General features: G+C 47.2%; 1 long non-coding RNA gene and 1 pseudogene across 1 annotated transcript in view; one reads left to right on the top strand and one right to left on the bottom strand.

Annotated features, from left to right (window-relative positions):
- The window catches only part of LOC139060212 (uncharacterized), a 228,066-nt gene that overhangs the window by 84,514 nt on the left and 126,960 nt on the right, over positions 1 to 16,592 (bottom strand). The gene's annotated exons all lie outside the window — the stretch shown is intronic.
- LOC135902394 (U2 spliceosomal RNA) lies at positions 3,758 to 3,936 on the top strand (annotated as a pseudogene).

Below are 16,592 nucleotides of genomic sequence, written 5' to 3'. Positions count from 1 at the left end.
CGCCATCTACAGAGTTCTTAAAATGCAAGCAAAGCTTTGCTTTGAAAATGTACGTACTTTTCTATTCGTTACACACTTCATCAAGGATATATTTTTTTCCCCTTTGAACGACAGTAAACCACTCTAAGTATAATTGTATCAGAAGATTATCGCGTTGAAAAGGTATCGAAGGCATTCCAGTAAAAATTCAATGTGTTTTTTCACTGTTGCTGCACCTTCGGCGTGTAGGCCTCTGTGCTGTAGGCGTAGATATTATGCATGCACTCGCGTTACTTGTTTCTGCCATAAAATATGTAAGGTGTAAGAAACGCAGTTCGCTCGCTTTCTTTAATGTGTCGGGAAGTTCACAAGATTTTGTTTCTGTAAAGACTCGCTAGAAAAGCAAAAAAGAAATACTAAAACTACAAGATGTCAATGCGCGACCTCATTTTTCATGTCTACGCGCTCAGAGTGCATGCATTATCTATCCTAAAAGCTTCTTACGTTCTAGCGAAAGACCTAATGGCTGTCGAACCTAGGTTTACAGCACGAAAGCTTTAAGCACAGTCTGCAAAGAGGAGTCTTAAAAAAGCGAATATCTGAAAGGTCATTACCATATTTTATGGTTTGGTGCACATCTACACGTAATCATGATTTATTTACCGGTAATAACACCCCACGAGGACCTTGGGGTACGAATAGTGAACTATATCACTATATTATACTACCACATGAGTTTCGTACAAGTGACACTATCCTGTAGATCGAATAGGGGCTGTGCGGTAACGGTTACAGACTCTGCCGAAGTAAGTGCAACTTTAGTTGTATTGTCTTAGTATTTTTATTTCATCTTTAAAATCACTGTGGTAACACGAAGCGAAACGTTGTGACCTTCAACTTATAATCGCCTGCAAAGGATTTTGTTTCTCAGAAATAGGGACATTTCCTGCATTCAATAGTGACACCTCCTGCATTCGCAGTTTATTTCTTATAATATTTTTTTGCCGTCTTCACTGGTGTGTTATTTTACACACAAAATACGAAGACCACGTTTTCTTTTGCTTTATGCGCACAAAAACCCTTTCCTATGAAGTGAATATGAACTATCACACGACATTGCGGTTTTCACGAGTCGCTTTGTTCCTAGGCTTGAGAAAGGAGGGGCCACTGTTGCGCATGGCCAGAATGCGCGTCGTAAATTCAGTCAGCTGACGTAAAAATAGGTTGAAAACTCGCAGCGCGCCTTTCCGTTCGCTTTGAAGGCTGGGAAGTCCTACAGCTAGGCACAGCTTGACATGACTAGTTTAGGCTTCCTGGAAGTCGCAAACTTCTAGGTGCCCTGACGGAAGCAAGGTGTCAAATATTTCAGTAATGTAAGAGTAGTTACTTTTACTTCTGTTACTATAACCTTTATATCAGTTCTTATGTCAGCCATTATAGGCTACAGTATTTCAACGCAAATGAGTAAATAAATAGATATAGCCGCCTGCAGGCAACCAACTATAGCCGGGCAACATAACCTCGGGGTGTTATTTATCGTCGACCGTTCAATATGACACTCAGAAAAACCATAATCTGTTCTTTCCGGCTGAGCTTTTTTCTATCATGTCAGACGCAGCCTGCTTCACCGAACCCGGGTTCTTTTACAGGCACTGTGTGCTGTAATATTTGAAGAGAGTCTTAAAAGCGGCTAACTCTCTTTATAACTCTTTCTTTGTCCGGAGACTTTAGAGACCCGCCACGAGAGCATGACTTGGGGGAAATTCCCGGAAACCTGGAAGTTGGAAGGGAAAGTAATGACGTCACACACAAGAAAGTGGCATGATATTTTACCGGCTAATTAATGCAAAACAGATGCCGGGCATAAACTGGACATCTGTATAGCAGAGTGGATGTGACGTCACTCTTGTTGATCTCGCTTATCCTCTCCCGGCTCGCACCTCCTCGCTTGCTCGCAACGGCGGCACGCGTACCCTCTTTACATGCTATGACATCAGCACCGGAGAGGGCGCGTAAGGTGGGCTTCGTGCGTCGCTCGCTAAGGGGCTACGCCCCGCCAGGTGGTGCGCGCTGCGCTTCCTCCTCGCCCTCCCTCGCTCCTCGCCCGTATGTCATGCCAGGGCTAAGACATTCGCTCGCTTAACCTAAAGAACACCAACGCCGAGGTGCGAGTGCCACTAAGAGACACTTCAGTCAAAGATTAGGGTCACCTACTATTTTTTATATAATGTCGCGCCTCCTGACAGAGTTAGTCGTGTAAGCACTGTATAAAGACTCCTTCCTGACGCCACAATTTTTTTTAGTTCACCAAGAGTGCGCTTCTCGAGAAGGCCCAGTTCACGGCTCATTGCAGGCATAAAGTAAATGGATGTCCTATTCCTAAAGTAGCAAAAGGAAAACTGCAACCTAATTTTTTTCGTTTACGATCAGCTGCGATGCCTTGCAGCGGCCTCAAGGTGTCATTTCCAGCTAGACGAAAATTTTCGGGTGCGTTTAATGTATTACTTGAGGTAAACAGAAGGACAGAAAGAAACTCTTTAAGAAATCCCGGAGAGGTTTGCCTGGCGGTACGCCTAGCATGCCACTCCCTATGGCCATGATGAACATTCAAATGATATGCACAGTGCACGGCATAGCACACACAACATACACAAAACGTGCCACAACGGTCAATAGACTAACCTGTCGCGTTAGGACCAGTGTCTCTGCGGAAGTTTAAAAGCGCCTTTGTCGAACGAGCTGCACAGGCAGCATAGGTCCAAGCGCCAAGGACTTGTAGCTCAAGGGATCACAGTATTCGATCAATTTCCAGTGCGGAACTTTTGGTGAGACAGTTCGGTATATAAGGAGCGTATAAAATTGGAGAGAGGGAATGGAGGCGGGTCTTACTAAGTTATTTTTACACGTTCGTCCCACCTCTGCGATCTGGTGTTTACTTCGTCGAATCCTCCCCTCGGAAGGCATACCCAGCACCGCTTTTCAGAAACGTTGGCTACACTCACGGAACACTGTTGGCGCCTTCCTTCTTGCTACTCACCGTGACAAGTGCTGCGCGCTCATTGGGGGTGGGTGAGAAAGCGTGTGCTTCCTGCCGGCTGCCCCACTTTTCGTGAAAGCTTCGAGAGGCTTAAGTCCAAGGTAATGTCGGCCTCCTGATTGACTTTCGGTTAGTTATCTGCATGGTTGGAAAATTACAAGAAGCGCGAAAAAACGCCGACAGAGGGACAGAAGAACAGGCAATCGAAGCGCTGCGTGTGATGATGGCACGTGATAAGAATGCAGTTTCGGATGCCTTCTTGCAACCAAATTTTTAAACTTTTCAGAAATTTTAGGTGGTTGCGCTAGAAGCCACTATGTCCACCTGATTGTGGAGTACCACTAAAAGCAGCAATGGTCAGCCCGACGACGATGACAACGCACGACAGAACATAACTGTTCGACCCGGGAACACTTCTGGGTGCATGGGTGCTATTGTCATGGAAACAAAATTCGGGGCAAAGAAGAAAAAATCATCAGCCATTCTACTCTGTGAAATTGGACGACCAGCGAAGCTGTTTAGCATACGACAAAAAGGTGACACAATATTTCTAACATAGATGCGGACTCATTTACCGTGATCTTTATATACGCGTGGACGACGGGAACGCTGCTCCGAGGAACCGGGGGAAACTGGACACGCGTGACGTTTCGACAGGACCTCCACGACGAGAGAGTGGAAGGAAATGAGATACGCAAGCGCTTGGAAGGCCGACAAAGAGAGAACGATGTGAACGTAAACATAGCCGACGCGGCTCAAAATGTAATATCTGTTTTTATCAGCTTACCATCTGTTACGGTTGTATTTAGATCCAAGATATTAAACTTACTTTTGCAAATTGGTGGAGTGCTTGAAGTCTGCTTCAACTCCGCTGCGGGTCGACCCGGTATTTCACTATCTTTGGCATCGGCCCACGGTTTTTGGTCTACGGACATCGGTCCGCTAGAACATGGCCATATACAGCTTCGCTGTAAAACACACTCGGCAGACTTGTCATTTTCCCGAATCACAACCTGAATTCCAGCGAATGAAAGTTCGAGACATAAAGAGGCCGCAGCGCTTGACCTACACGAGCATTTATCCGCCACATACATTAAATGAACTTACGCCCATAAGTTTTCCTTCATCCGACGCAAAAACAGCACTTGAAGATTTGAGACGCATGTTATCAAATACCATGTGGTTTGATGAACGGACAAAATCGTATGTCTTGTACAACATAGACCCTTGCTACGCTTCTCCCCAAACCTCAAGATAGAAAGGGATTTAGACACACTCTTACATTATGTGCGAGAACACGCCAGGAATCCCGTAAGCATCTTTGCAGCTACTTACAGGCCGAAAGATACTGTAGGACGCATCCTAATCAAATATCCACAATTTGACCAACATCGAAAGACACGTCATAATCATCTTGACCTTTGATAGGTGTCTCTTCTCTGTAAAAAACAACAACTGCTCTGTGCGTGATCCTGTCCATATAAGCAGAAAGAAGCCGTGAAAGCCTTGTGCAATTTCTTTGTAGACAGTGACGTCCTTGATTTCTTCTGATGAGTGCTATTTAAGAGGCGCAATTTTCGTATCACGGTAACATTATGATCTCTTCGTCGTGTCATTGGCATTTTTTCTGCTTTCTTGTGTTGTGCTTTTTTAATCTTATTTGGTGTCATGGTAACTTTTCTGTCTCCATATGTGCGTGTTTCTTTTTTTTCCTTTTTTAGCGTTTTCCTTTCTGTCATCTTTCTAACCCCTATCCCCCATCCACAGTGTAGGGTAGCAAACCGGAGACTCATATCTGGTTAACCTGCCTGCCTTTCCTCTTCATTCTCTCTCTTTCTTTCTCTCTCTTTCTCTCTCTCTTCGGGGTTAGCGTGCTTTGCTTTGAGCTGAACTACTTCAATATGAGCAGAGACTACACTCGTCACAGGTCACTCGATCTGCATTACGCATGATTTGTATAGATTGCTAATATCATGCCAAGTTATTTTCACGTGTTTAGAACGCATGTTGTGTTTTTCTTTCACTCAAAGCGACTGTGAAAACTTTGGAATATTACTTTTTCTTCTATTTACATTGTTCTTTATTCCTTGTGGTATTCCTTTTTTCCGTATGTATGCGTGTGTTTAGCTACGATTTCAGGATAGCCCGTCTTTCAGTGGCCAAGCTTTTAAACAACTACAGCAACAACTACCAAAAAGGTGTTTCCACTTTCCGGCGGAACATTGTCGCAGCCCCCATAAGTGATCAGAAGAGACGGAATTTTCAGGCAAAATACCTTTTCCTTAAGTTCTAATACACCCATGTGATATATAAACATAAATTATGCCATTCTAAGCACTTAAAGCGTAGTTTAATTGTGCCTATAAGTGCCTAGTGCGGCGTTCGCGCCTAATTTGTCTTTAAAGGCCTAAAAACGCATTTTTCCAAGTTTACAGAGCTTTAAGGTAAGCGTTAGGGCGGGAAAACAATAACTTTGGTGAGCTCAGTACCGCTAGAGATAGCTATTCGTTGGGGTACTCTGTGAACTCTTCGTTGAAGTCGCTTGATCCATCTGGAATTGACAACAGCAAGATTTTGCTACACTACAAGATTGCGGCACCATAACGCCAGGGCTGAAAGTTTTCTATCCACAAATTACACACGCCCTATGTTGGCTTCATGGGCTGCATCATGTTTGTGAGGAAGTCCGAAAGGGGTTCAATGAAGCGAACGAGTTGATTGGAGCAGGAAATGCCGTGCTTCTAAAGGCCCCTTTTCGCTATGGTGCTTTCAGTGAAGACTTGCCGGAAGTGCTTTTTCCGTCTGAGACATTTCGAACACGCTGGGATACATGGCTAAGAGCCATCGAACATTAACACAGACATTTTGCGAGTATGAAGGATGTAATCATTGGTTTGGCAGGAGACGATAGCGCAGAGCTGTACTGGGTGAGGAGGTCCTGGAGAGAAGATTGGCGTATCTGCGTGCCCACTTCAAATTTTTGGCTGATGCGATTGAGAACCTCGAATTTTCTGTCTAAACCCTGACTTGGAACTTTCGTCTCCTAGTGGTAGTGCACGAATGATTCGCGGTTATACAGAAAACACTGGTTGTTAAAAGAGTTAGCAGAAAGTTTCAGTCAGTCTTCGATGACATGAAACCACTGAACGTTTGGATGTACATCTGTGAATGTTGAGAGCTCGTTCACCGAAGGCATAACTTTAGGCCAGGAAACCTCGCCCTGGTGCTCGTTTGCTACTGCTTCCATACTTTTTTTTCCTGTTGTGTCGAGGGAGAAACCATGCAGCAGTGCTTTTAACGGTCACACGCTTGAGCAGTACAATTTTTGTTCCTTTAAAAAATAAAAAAATAGTTAGGGAACAGGGCGTGCTAACCTACTTATCATAAAAGCGCAATGCACTGTAAAAGCTATTTGGCAAGCAATGAATATTAGTGCCTATACCTGCCTAAACTGCACCTATTATAGGACCTATTATAGGCACCTGAAACAGCATTTTTTTAGCACCCAGAAATCAGGTTTTTAGTCATCAGTGCAATCGCGTACCGGGCAGAGTCACAACTGTCGCAGCTGCTGCGGCTGGCTTGTACGGGCAACCGCTTAGCAATAGCGTTATCAGCTCGATACTTCTAACCATAAAAAATTGTAGCAGTTGAGTTCCAACACAGAGTGCCTCATGTGTGTGTGCGCGAACCTTGGAGTAGAAACAGTATACCGTTATCTCACGTCAACAATTATAACACTTTCATAAGTATAATTATGATATAACATACTATGTACTACACGTGCGCAGCACTTCAATTTATCAATAAGCAAGCACCCGTGAAGTCCTTTGTCTTCCGTGGTCCAGCTTGTCCACCACGGACATCCTGTCGCGGACGTAAGAGAAATTGACTACCGTGGGCAGCTGAGGAAGGACAATACGTCGTCTTTAAACGGCTGGCAGGTCACTGCGGTGTAATAGGAATTATACCGTGGAGATATGCCGCCTCTCGGTGTGCCATCACGTTGTCGACTGCGTTGCTATCATGATGTCAAGAACAGATGCCACGGGAAAGCTTCGCACGCTTGCAAACGGCCTTACATGGCCAAATAAAATTGGCCTCACTTTACAAACTAGTGCCTTTGTTCCCTGGATCCCCACCTAACCCCATCTAAAGCTCCTTCTTCCATACAGCATGCCAGGACGCAACGTAACTCACATATACATCGACTATGGTTTGAAGCAGCATTCACAAATGCCAGCCGCTTCCTCGTCGGAATGGCCTCAAGTCCCGTATGTACAGTTCGTGGGCACAAAGAGATTAATGTTCATTTTTTCTGTGATTGTCCTCGTTTCAGCACACGTGCACAAAAGCACTCTGCACCATACCCGACCAGCTTGAGAACCGTTCCCTTACGGAAAAGAGAATTGTTGGATCCAGGTCTCAGGCGACGTCAGCCCTAGTTTCTATAAAAGCACCAGTGTGTTCTTTAAAAGCGTGTGGGTGGTTTGGAAGTGTTGTGCCATTACGACAAGCCCGGATTCCGAAACTGCAAGATGCAGAATTTATCCTGCGAGCGCCCAAATTCTCCCTTCACAAGTCAAGATGCTGAGCCGTCAGGCAGCGGTGTCCTGCGGGAGAAGCATCGGCAGGCGACGTGTTCAGATGTGTCAGCGAGTGCCAGACAGCCCGGCGCCGCACCTCCTCTTGCATGGAGGTCACCGCGCGCGCGAACTTTGAACCGGGTGGCCAGCGCGGTCACTGGTTGGACCTCTCGGACGACCGCCGAGTGGTGACTTTGTATTGGGCCGTTTGAGTGACAATGGTTCCTCGGGGATTATAAAAGACGCGACGCGCCACCTGAAAAACCGGATCCGCCGACCCACCGGGAGACAGTAGGGAGTTTTAGTGTTGGGGACGCAAGCGGCTTGCGTACGCAAGAACTAAGGGCGACGTTACTGCGCACGCGCAGACCGCTACGTCTACTTACGTCCTTGGGTTGTTGGAGCGGCCGAAAACATCGCTGCCCCTAAGGTCACGTTACCCACGTGACTCTTGCGGTGTAGGAGAACTTACGAGCAGCTAGCGGGTAGATAATCCAATAAATCTTTCGCCAAGTGTCGACAGACGTCGTTTTTATGTGTATTAGAGAGGTTTAGTGTGTCTGGTATTCGGATAAACGCAGTTGAGGTGTTGGGGCGGAGCCATAAACGGGAGCGTCCTGCTTGGTGCATCCACCTGGCGGCACAAAGCTCAAATCGACAAAAGCAGCTAATATTGCTGTAACCAAGTCTATTCTACTTCGCTGCTGGTGTAAATTATCGGCACTGGCTTAACTGTGTTGCTGCCAAAAATTTATACCCGCAGCAAAGTAAAATACACTTGGTTACTGCAATATTAGCTGTTTTTGTCTGTTTGAGCTTTGCGCCACCAGGTGGCAGCACCATGCAGGCCGCTCTAGTTCATGGCCCCGCCCCAACGCCCCAGCCTGCGTTTACCCGATTCCCGGACGCTGTAAACCTCTCTGTTAACTGCTTCTAATAAAAAGAGTTTAATGTACTTTACTTCATATGCTTCATTTCATATTTTATAACATGATAACGCAGCAACGATCAGACGTTGGTGGTGCTGCGAGCGCATGCGACCTCATTGCGGCTTGCGTTTGGGGCCGCTAACCTATAACACGTTTCTGCTTGCGTACGCAAACGCAAACGCGCCCAAGCGCTTGGAGCCCCAACGCCTTGCGTCCCCAATACTAAAACTCTCTAGTGTCGCTCCCGACTGGGGTGAGATGTGTCACGCGTTTTCGCCGGACGTCGCCGTGCGGGAACAGTCGCGTTTGTGTGAGCTCTCAGCCCCAGTGCCGATCCGATCTTGTCCTGTACAATGACCTGTATATAATGTATAAAATCCCTTTCGTTATTCTCATCGACGCCTGGCTCGGAGTCTTCGCTACCAACGCTCTGTCACGAAACGGGTGACGAGCGCTACGGGACCACAAAGTCGTAATAGTGGTGCAGCGGTGCAAAGTCGTAACAGAAGGCTTGCGCCACACCAAGGTCTGCAGTATTGTATAAATAAATAAATAAATAAATAAATAAATAAATAAATAAATAAATAAATAAATAAATAAATAAATAAATAAATAATAGTCATTGCCAATTGCCTTCCTAGTTCTTTGTACAGACAGCTTCTTTTCTTCTGATCTCTTGTACATTTTCCCCTTCCCACAGTTCACCGCAAAGCAGCCAACCAGACCACTCTTCTGGTTAACCTCTTCGTCTTTCGCCTCTTACTTCTCTCCTTTTCTCTCCCTCTGTCTCTCTTCGTTTATAGGAGAGACGTTCCGAAATTAGTATCGTCATTTATTTTCACATGGAAACATTATTACAAAAAAAAATAACATCATGCCATCATGAACTACACACCATGCACTATTTTTCCGAATAGTTGTCACCGACATTGCGACATTTGTCGTAGCGTGCAATCACTTTGTAAAAACCACTCTGGTAAAACTCGGTGGCCTGCTATTCAAGGCCTCAGACATGACCTCTTCACCATACACGCTCTGTGGGCGTTCATGGGTGACGGGCACACTAGACCCATGGACCTAGTCATACTGGATAACAGCACGCACTTCCCTTGGCGACCACGTTGTTAGCACACGTCTGTCTCCTATCGTAACTCGTACGCGAATAACCTCGGGCACGCCAGTCTGCTGTTAGTTTCTCTTCTTCGGCGCTCTGCGCATGCGTCATTCCTCCTCCGCTGACGCTCCTTCCGTCGTTGACGGCCCTGACCTTCTGGCAGTCATCTTTTCATACCTGTGTCTGAATGTCCTTCGCCAACTTCACGACGCTCCCTTGGCTGAGCACTTGGGCGTATCGCGCACATACGGCCATGTACGCTGTCGCTTCTTCTGACCAGGTCTCGCCCGCTACGTGCGGCGTTACGCTGCCGCTTGCGAGCTCTGTCAGCGCCGGAAGTAGCCTTCCGCGCTTTTAACTGGACGTCTCGAGCCAAGCGACGTCTCGCCCGAACCGCTTTTCCGAGTTAGTGTAGACCTTGCGCCATTTTCTCTCGGACTCAGGAAATAAATGGGTAGCCGTCGCTAACAATTACGCTACGTGACACGCCATCACAACAGCGCTCCCGACAAGTTGGGCTACTGACGTTGCTGGCTTTCTACTTTAGGACATCGTTTTTCTTTAGTGAACGGTGCTCCCCGTCACTGAGCGTGGCCGTAGCTTTCTCTCGGCAGTCGTTGAAGACGTCCTCCGCTCCTCTTCGACAAAGCCCAAATTCACCACCTCATACAACCCACAGAACAACGGCCTCACGGATCATCTCAGTCGGATCATCACCGGACATGCTTTCGAAGTACGTTGCGGCCGACCAACACGACTGGGATCTTCCTTTACCATATATGACGTTCGCGTATACTTCATTGCGTCACCGACACCGCCCGCTATTCATCATACTATCTCATATGCGGCCAAGAACCCGCGTGGCCGTTGGACAACTTGCTGCCGTTGCCCACACGTTCTGTCACGGTATACGCCCGCGACACGATCGCACGCGCCGACCATGCGCGGCTGCTCGCCCGGACCCTTCTAGAGAGCTCACAGGAGCAACGCCCCTGTGATTGCCGCCATCGCGACGTGCGCTTTTCTCCGGGTTCGCTGGTGCTTGCCTGGTCACCCATCCACCGTGTCGACCTTTCCAAAAACCTGATGTCGCTTTCCACAGGTCCATACCATGTGATGCGACAAGTGACAGATGCCACATATGAAATAGCAGCCGCCACAGTTAGGCTGTACTGGATAGGAGGAAGACGATGTGCTCCCGCTATAGGGTCGCCAACTTGGCTACTTTTGGCCTACGCACTAATATATTGTAACTATCCTTGCGCATCAGCTTAACGTAACAAGATATATATATATATATATATATATATATATATATATATATATATATATATATATATATATAGCTCGCAGGCTCGAAGGACCGCTTTAAAGTCTGCGAAGGCAGTGTGACAATTTTCTAAGGGGTCACGAATACACAAATTGTGAGAATATTACAACACGGTTCATCCTAAAACATCCTTTATTTATATGAGGTTCTACCTTTGCAGGCGCAATAATTCTGGAACTGTGAACCATTGAACACACTATCATTTATCCGCTATTACCGTAATTTTAACATTCTTCTTAAATGCGCCTAATTATCACGCTCTCTACTATGAAGACACATCATTCTTGACATTCCCAACATCCCTCTGTATTTTACTGCACTAACCCCAATTGTTGCCTCAACAAGTCTTTGTCGACATTCGAAATGGATATTCTCCATCGCATGTAGTCGCAAGAACAGATTCACTGTAATATTTCTTTAAAGGGCGCCACTTCTGGGTCTGAGACCCGGCTGTTTGCTGCTTTTGCAACGAAGCTGTTCATGGCTAGCCGCTTTGTTCATCCGTCTGTCAGTCGCCTGTGCGCCGAAAACTCCTCCAATGCAACCCTATGCATGCGCGAAAAAACATTCAAAAGAGAGAGGAAAAGAGGCATGCTGTTAGCCAACACCACCTAGATAGCACAAGGCCTATTTACTCTGATGCGTGGCGTCACCTCCCCTTGCAAGAAATTTCCATCGACAAGGCTGGCGTGATGAAAGTGGTGACGTCAAAATCACTGTTATCTACCCCGGAGCATCCCCATTACATTCTATGGCAGTCGGGCCTGGTAACATGACCTCATGGATCAGAGTGAAAAGGCCTTGCGCTATCTAGGTGGTGTTGGATTAGCTTCGCCAGTAGTGACGTCGTTGCTCTCCGTCGCAGCCGAGCGCGTGCGCAGCAGTTTCTCTCCGGCTCCTAAATGGGTAAGTCACACGTCATATGTACTCCTGAGGAGCAGGTAGCTTTCGATCAGCAACGCCGCGAGCAGAACCGGAACGAGCTCGTCTACGTCGTCCCGATGCTGCAGCTCGGACACAAGAACAGGCTCGCGCAGCCGAGCGCAAGCAGCAACTGCGTACCGAGGATCCGGCAGCCTACCAAGCCGTCGTTTAAGGAACCGTCGGGATTAACTCAGTGACGAACAGCGGGGCAGCATGTTTTAGCTTCGCTGGTTCACCATCTGTACGGAGTGCTTGGGCCGTAATCTTTTTCCTGTTTTTTTTTCTTTTACTAAATCACATTTCAAGACGAACATTGCGGTAAAGGCGGTGCGCGCTGCATTGTCAAATGGAAGATGGAAGGGCTGTACTCCGTGAACTAGTGCTGACAGCGTAACCAGATGGACGAGGCATTTCGTGTTGCTCGAGAGGAGTCACTGAGTCAACAACCAACTGCTACCGTTTTACTGATAATAGCAGGCGTCACGTATTATCGAGTGTGCGCACTGTTGTTTAATTCTGAAGACATACGTAGGAGCGATAAGCATTCATGAGAGTTCGTCCCGAATGTTCTACATCGCGTACAGATCGCCTACCGATTTATCAACTTGACTACAATTTAGTGGTCAGCACGTACGGACATCAGCTATAAGTGGGTTGTATAGCCGGGTATATTGTAACCTGTAGTAAGCATGCCACTGGTATAGTATGGTAAGTAAGAATTTCACCTAGGTGTCTTGTGAATCTTCTTCTGTAAATGCATGTAATATTTTGAGATGTGACAGTTCACCCAATTCACACTTCATTGGGAATGTAGCCAAAATGATCTGGAAGAGAAACCACACGCGTGTGCGCAGAAACAGGCAACTGCCCAGTCCACAGTGGCTGGTGCTTTTCATTCAATCAATCAATCAATCAATCACTCAATCAATCAATCAATCAATCAATCAATCAATCAATCAATCAAATTTATTTCAACGTACAACTGATGCTGAGGACAGTGGACAAAAAGCCAGGAAGGCTTGAGCTAGTCCATGGCCCCGTTTTACAGGCAGCAACAAATACAACAAAGGATGAGCACAGTTAAACACAAGGGAATTGGAAAAATAGGATTTCCACACTAATAAACATGAAACATATTTCTGGATAACTATGAGGAAGTATTAGAAGAAAGTAAAGCATACATGAAGAGTAATTCTCATAAATACAGTTAGTCATTCTACAGTGGCAAGTCGTTGCTTTCCCAGCAAAACAGGAAGAAACAGGGAAAATCGAAGTTCTTTGAGCATGCGTTGTTTCCTGACAATCGCTCAGTGCTGTCTGCTATTTCTGGAAAGATCGACCGGCTGAATGTAAACCTAGTCGCTTCCTCTCCCTCTCCGCACAAACTCTCTCTCTCTCTCTCTGCGCCTGTTTTCTCGAAGCAAGATAACGCCCCGAGTGTTTGGCTCTGAGCTTGCAGATCACGTCGACAGGCATTTCACTGCGTCGATGGCTTCTGTTTTCGAGAGAGATTAACGGCTCCAAACGAGCGTGATCGCCGGTCACTGAACGTCTTGTTTTGTATTCGAGCCGCCTTTCCATCAGATTGTAACCAACTTGGCACCAGAGAGATAGTGGCTTTCTCAAGGCCCGCTACTCCTGAGAAGCTGTCGCTTTCCAGCCCTGATTATCTTCGATGAAAAGCTATCGTTCTTCCTCAGGAGCGCAGTTATGTTCGAACCTTCATAACCTCATAGCCACCGAACTGCATACCGGTCAAACTACGTGGGTGATGCCAGAACGCTAGTGAGAACGGTTTTCTCACCGTACGTTTCTTTGGTTTTATACGGTATGTGCATTTACGTTTCCAACGATACAATTATTTAGAGTCTTTCTTTCTTTCTTTGCAACTTGACATTTTAAAACAGCTCGCATTTATATTACGTGCAAGGTGAGTCGATGGCTTAGATTTCTTAGTCCTCACCAGCGCGCATGCAGAAACCGTCCAGCAGGAGAAGGTTTCTGTCGGCGTGCAGGTAAAAAAGAGAAATGAAGCACCGTGCTTGATGGCGTAAATGGCTGACGTGTTCACTGCATCGGTCCTTACATCAATTACCTCTATGTGCCATGCGAGTTGTCTTCCACCGCTCTTGTTTTTCTCTTACCTTCCCTTGCTCGGTCGGCCACGACCTGTCTTCACGAATACTTCAGAAACGCAAGCTACCTCTAGGGCAAAATGCCACTGTACCCGTTTGGACACAGTAGCTGACAGCTCGAAACGGCAGCGACGAAGACAAAAAGTTTAGTTCGAGGAAAGCAACTGCCTTGTTCCGTCTGTATATATGCCAAAGGTGCCACACTCGTTAAGCTGCGGTCGAGAGCTCCTTTAATATCAACCACGCCGCAGTCCAGTAGAGAACAAACGGGCCAGGTGGCATCGAAGACAGTGGTCTCTGAAAACTTCCAACGTATTTTCTTTATTGTCACGTAAATTCAGCAGGTTTTGCGGCAGTCTCGATATGCTCATGGGAGCCTGAGATTGATGACTCTGCGTGGGTGCAGATGAGAGCAGCGCAGGAGGTCGCCGACGGAAAAGGTCAAACAGAAAAGCGCCTGCGGGCGTGCACCCGGAGAGTGCAATGGTGTGGAAAGAAGCGAGTCCTCTATATAGCGTGCCAAGGTCTTGCTTCCCCGGAGCGTGAATGCGTCAGCACGATGCATGTGTAATGCTTTCTGTGTTTCTCTTTTCTGATACACGCGCGCTATGCCAATACTGTAACGCCCTGCGACACTGCCGCAGTATACCTGTATCCGCGCCCAACTGCGATGCCTGTAAATTTAACACGAATGGATCGCGCTCTTATTACGCGGCCAGAAACCATTTTTCTTCACTTGAGGCTGACGGCTTTCCGCCGCTCTGCATTTCGCCGCCGGTAACTTCTTCCGTCACTTTATATTTCTTTTCCTTTTTCGTTGCCGTGCTTCAGTATGCGCTGCCCAGCTGCTTTCTTGTATCCGCATACACCGTGTCGACAGCAGCGTCATGCGATGCTTGTGCGTGTGCTTTGCGAGTCTCTGCCAACTGTACCGTTAATAGACGAGGTGCTTCTTTCCCCGTGGCATGAGGTGTTTCTGTCTACTGGTATAGCACTGCGCGCTAATGTAATAAGTTGCAGTAGCCAGCGGAGCTCATGAGTGCGCGTGAAGGATGATGTAGCGCGATGCTCTGTCCCTACCCGATGTGCACTTGCCCTGCTGGTAATGTGCCATTGTTTTCTCGAGACGGTTGCGCCAGCCGCAGAATTTATTCCTGCTTTCCGCGCGCAATTCTCGTACACAAAGTGTTATGGCACGCCGGCAACATTTGCGAGAGTAACAGGCGTTTAGCGGGAAAGCACATAAGAGATAATAATTTCCGCGGCTGATTGCCTGAATGCTACCTCCGAATATTTTTATACGGCCACCTGTGCATCCACGGCAGCAACAAAAGCCATCGCGCATGACCACCCCATCAATACGTATATTCATGTCGACTCTTTAAGCATGCACATCAGGCACTTCGCCCGACTTTCATCCGTGCTGCTCTGGAGTTTATTGATCCCAAATCACCACATTCATGGTCCATCTTTCGTTATTCAAAGGCAGCTCTCCAGTGCCTGCTGTCCTCTTTCAACCATGGACCTAATGTCAATTAGTCGCAGACATCCGACTACTCCACCATTATGCAATCGACAAGGGACACAACATCATCTACCAGTGGATACCGGGTCACTGTGGAATTTCGGGAAATCACAGTGCGGATGACGCTGCCCGGTCGGCCCACGATGGTGCCCAGATTATACTCATACCGCTGTCAAGAACAGATGACAGTCTTCGCTCCCACGCACGCGAGCTTACGCAAACTCCGTGGAACACCAGTGAATTAACGAAGGCACGTCTTCACAGATTGGATCCAAGTTTGCAACTGCGTCTTCCACCAGAGTTGCCACGAGCGGAAGCAACACTTCTGTGCCGCCTATGGCTCGGCGTGGCACTCACGAACTCCTATTCCTTCCGCATTGGAATCACCGACATCCCTGCTTGGGACACCTGCGGCTGCGAGGAGACGATCGCGCACCTCCTCTGTGACTGTCCACGCTACAATGTGCCGAGAAAAGTGCTCGTGGCCGCGCTCGAAAAGCTGGACAATCGCCCCTTCACAGAAGAGAAAGTTCTAGGACACTGGTCAAGACAGGTTTCGGCACTCCAGGCCTTTGCTGAAGTATTTAAGGGCCTGTGAATTGTGCGACCGCCTTTGACTGTTGTTGCGTGTAACATCGCGTTACTGTGTGAATTTTTCTCGTTTTTTTTCTCTCTTCTGTCTCCTTTTATTCCCTTTACCCCTTTCCCCAGCACAGGGTAGCCAGCCGGTAATTATACTGGCTAACTTCCCTGTCTTTCCTTCCCTTTTGTCTCTCTCTCTTTCTTTTAGCGCCAGTATATTTCCTGATGGCACATATTCTTTGCTTACATCCACTTTCTTTCTCCTTTCATTCCTTATTTAGCTTGCTCGCACCCGCACAAATAGTGCGACAAAGAGTACTTCCAGCACACAGGCGATCCCCTGCGAAGGCTTCACGGCGCAGAATTTCTCTAGCAACTTTGAGCACTGAACTATACTACCGAACGATTCTTTTTCAGCGCACCAACGACTCGAGCCGCGCGGTTAAGCTGA

Source organism: Dermacentor albipictus, chromosome 5, assembly GCF_038994185.2.
Source record: "Dermacentor albipictus isolate Rhodes 1998 colony chromosome 5, USDA_Dalb.pri_finalv2, whole genome shotgun sequence".
NCBI lineage: Eukaryota > Metazoa > Arthropoda > Arachnida > Ixodida > Ixodidae > Dermacentor > Dermacentor albipictus.
The sequence above is the reverse complement of the archived record's forward strand: the minus strand, read 5'-3'. Positions and strand labels throughout refer to the sequence as shown.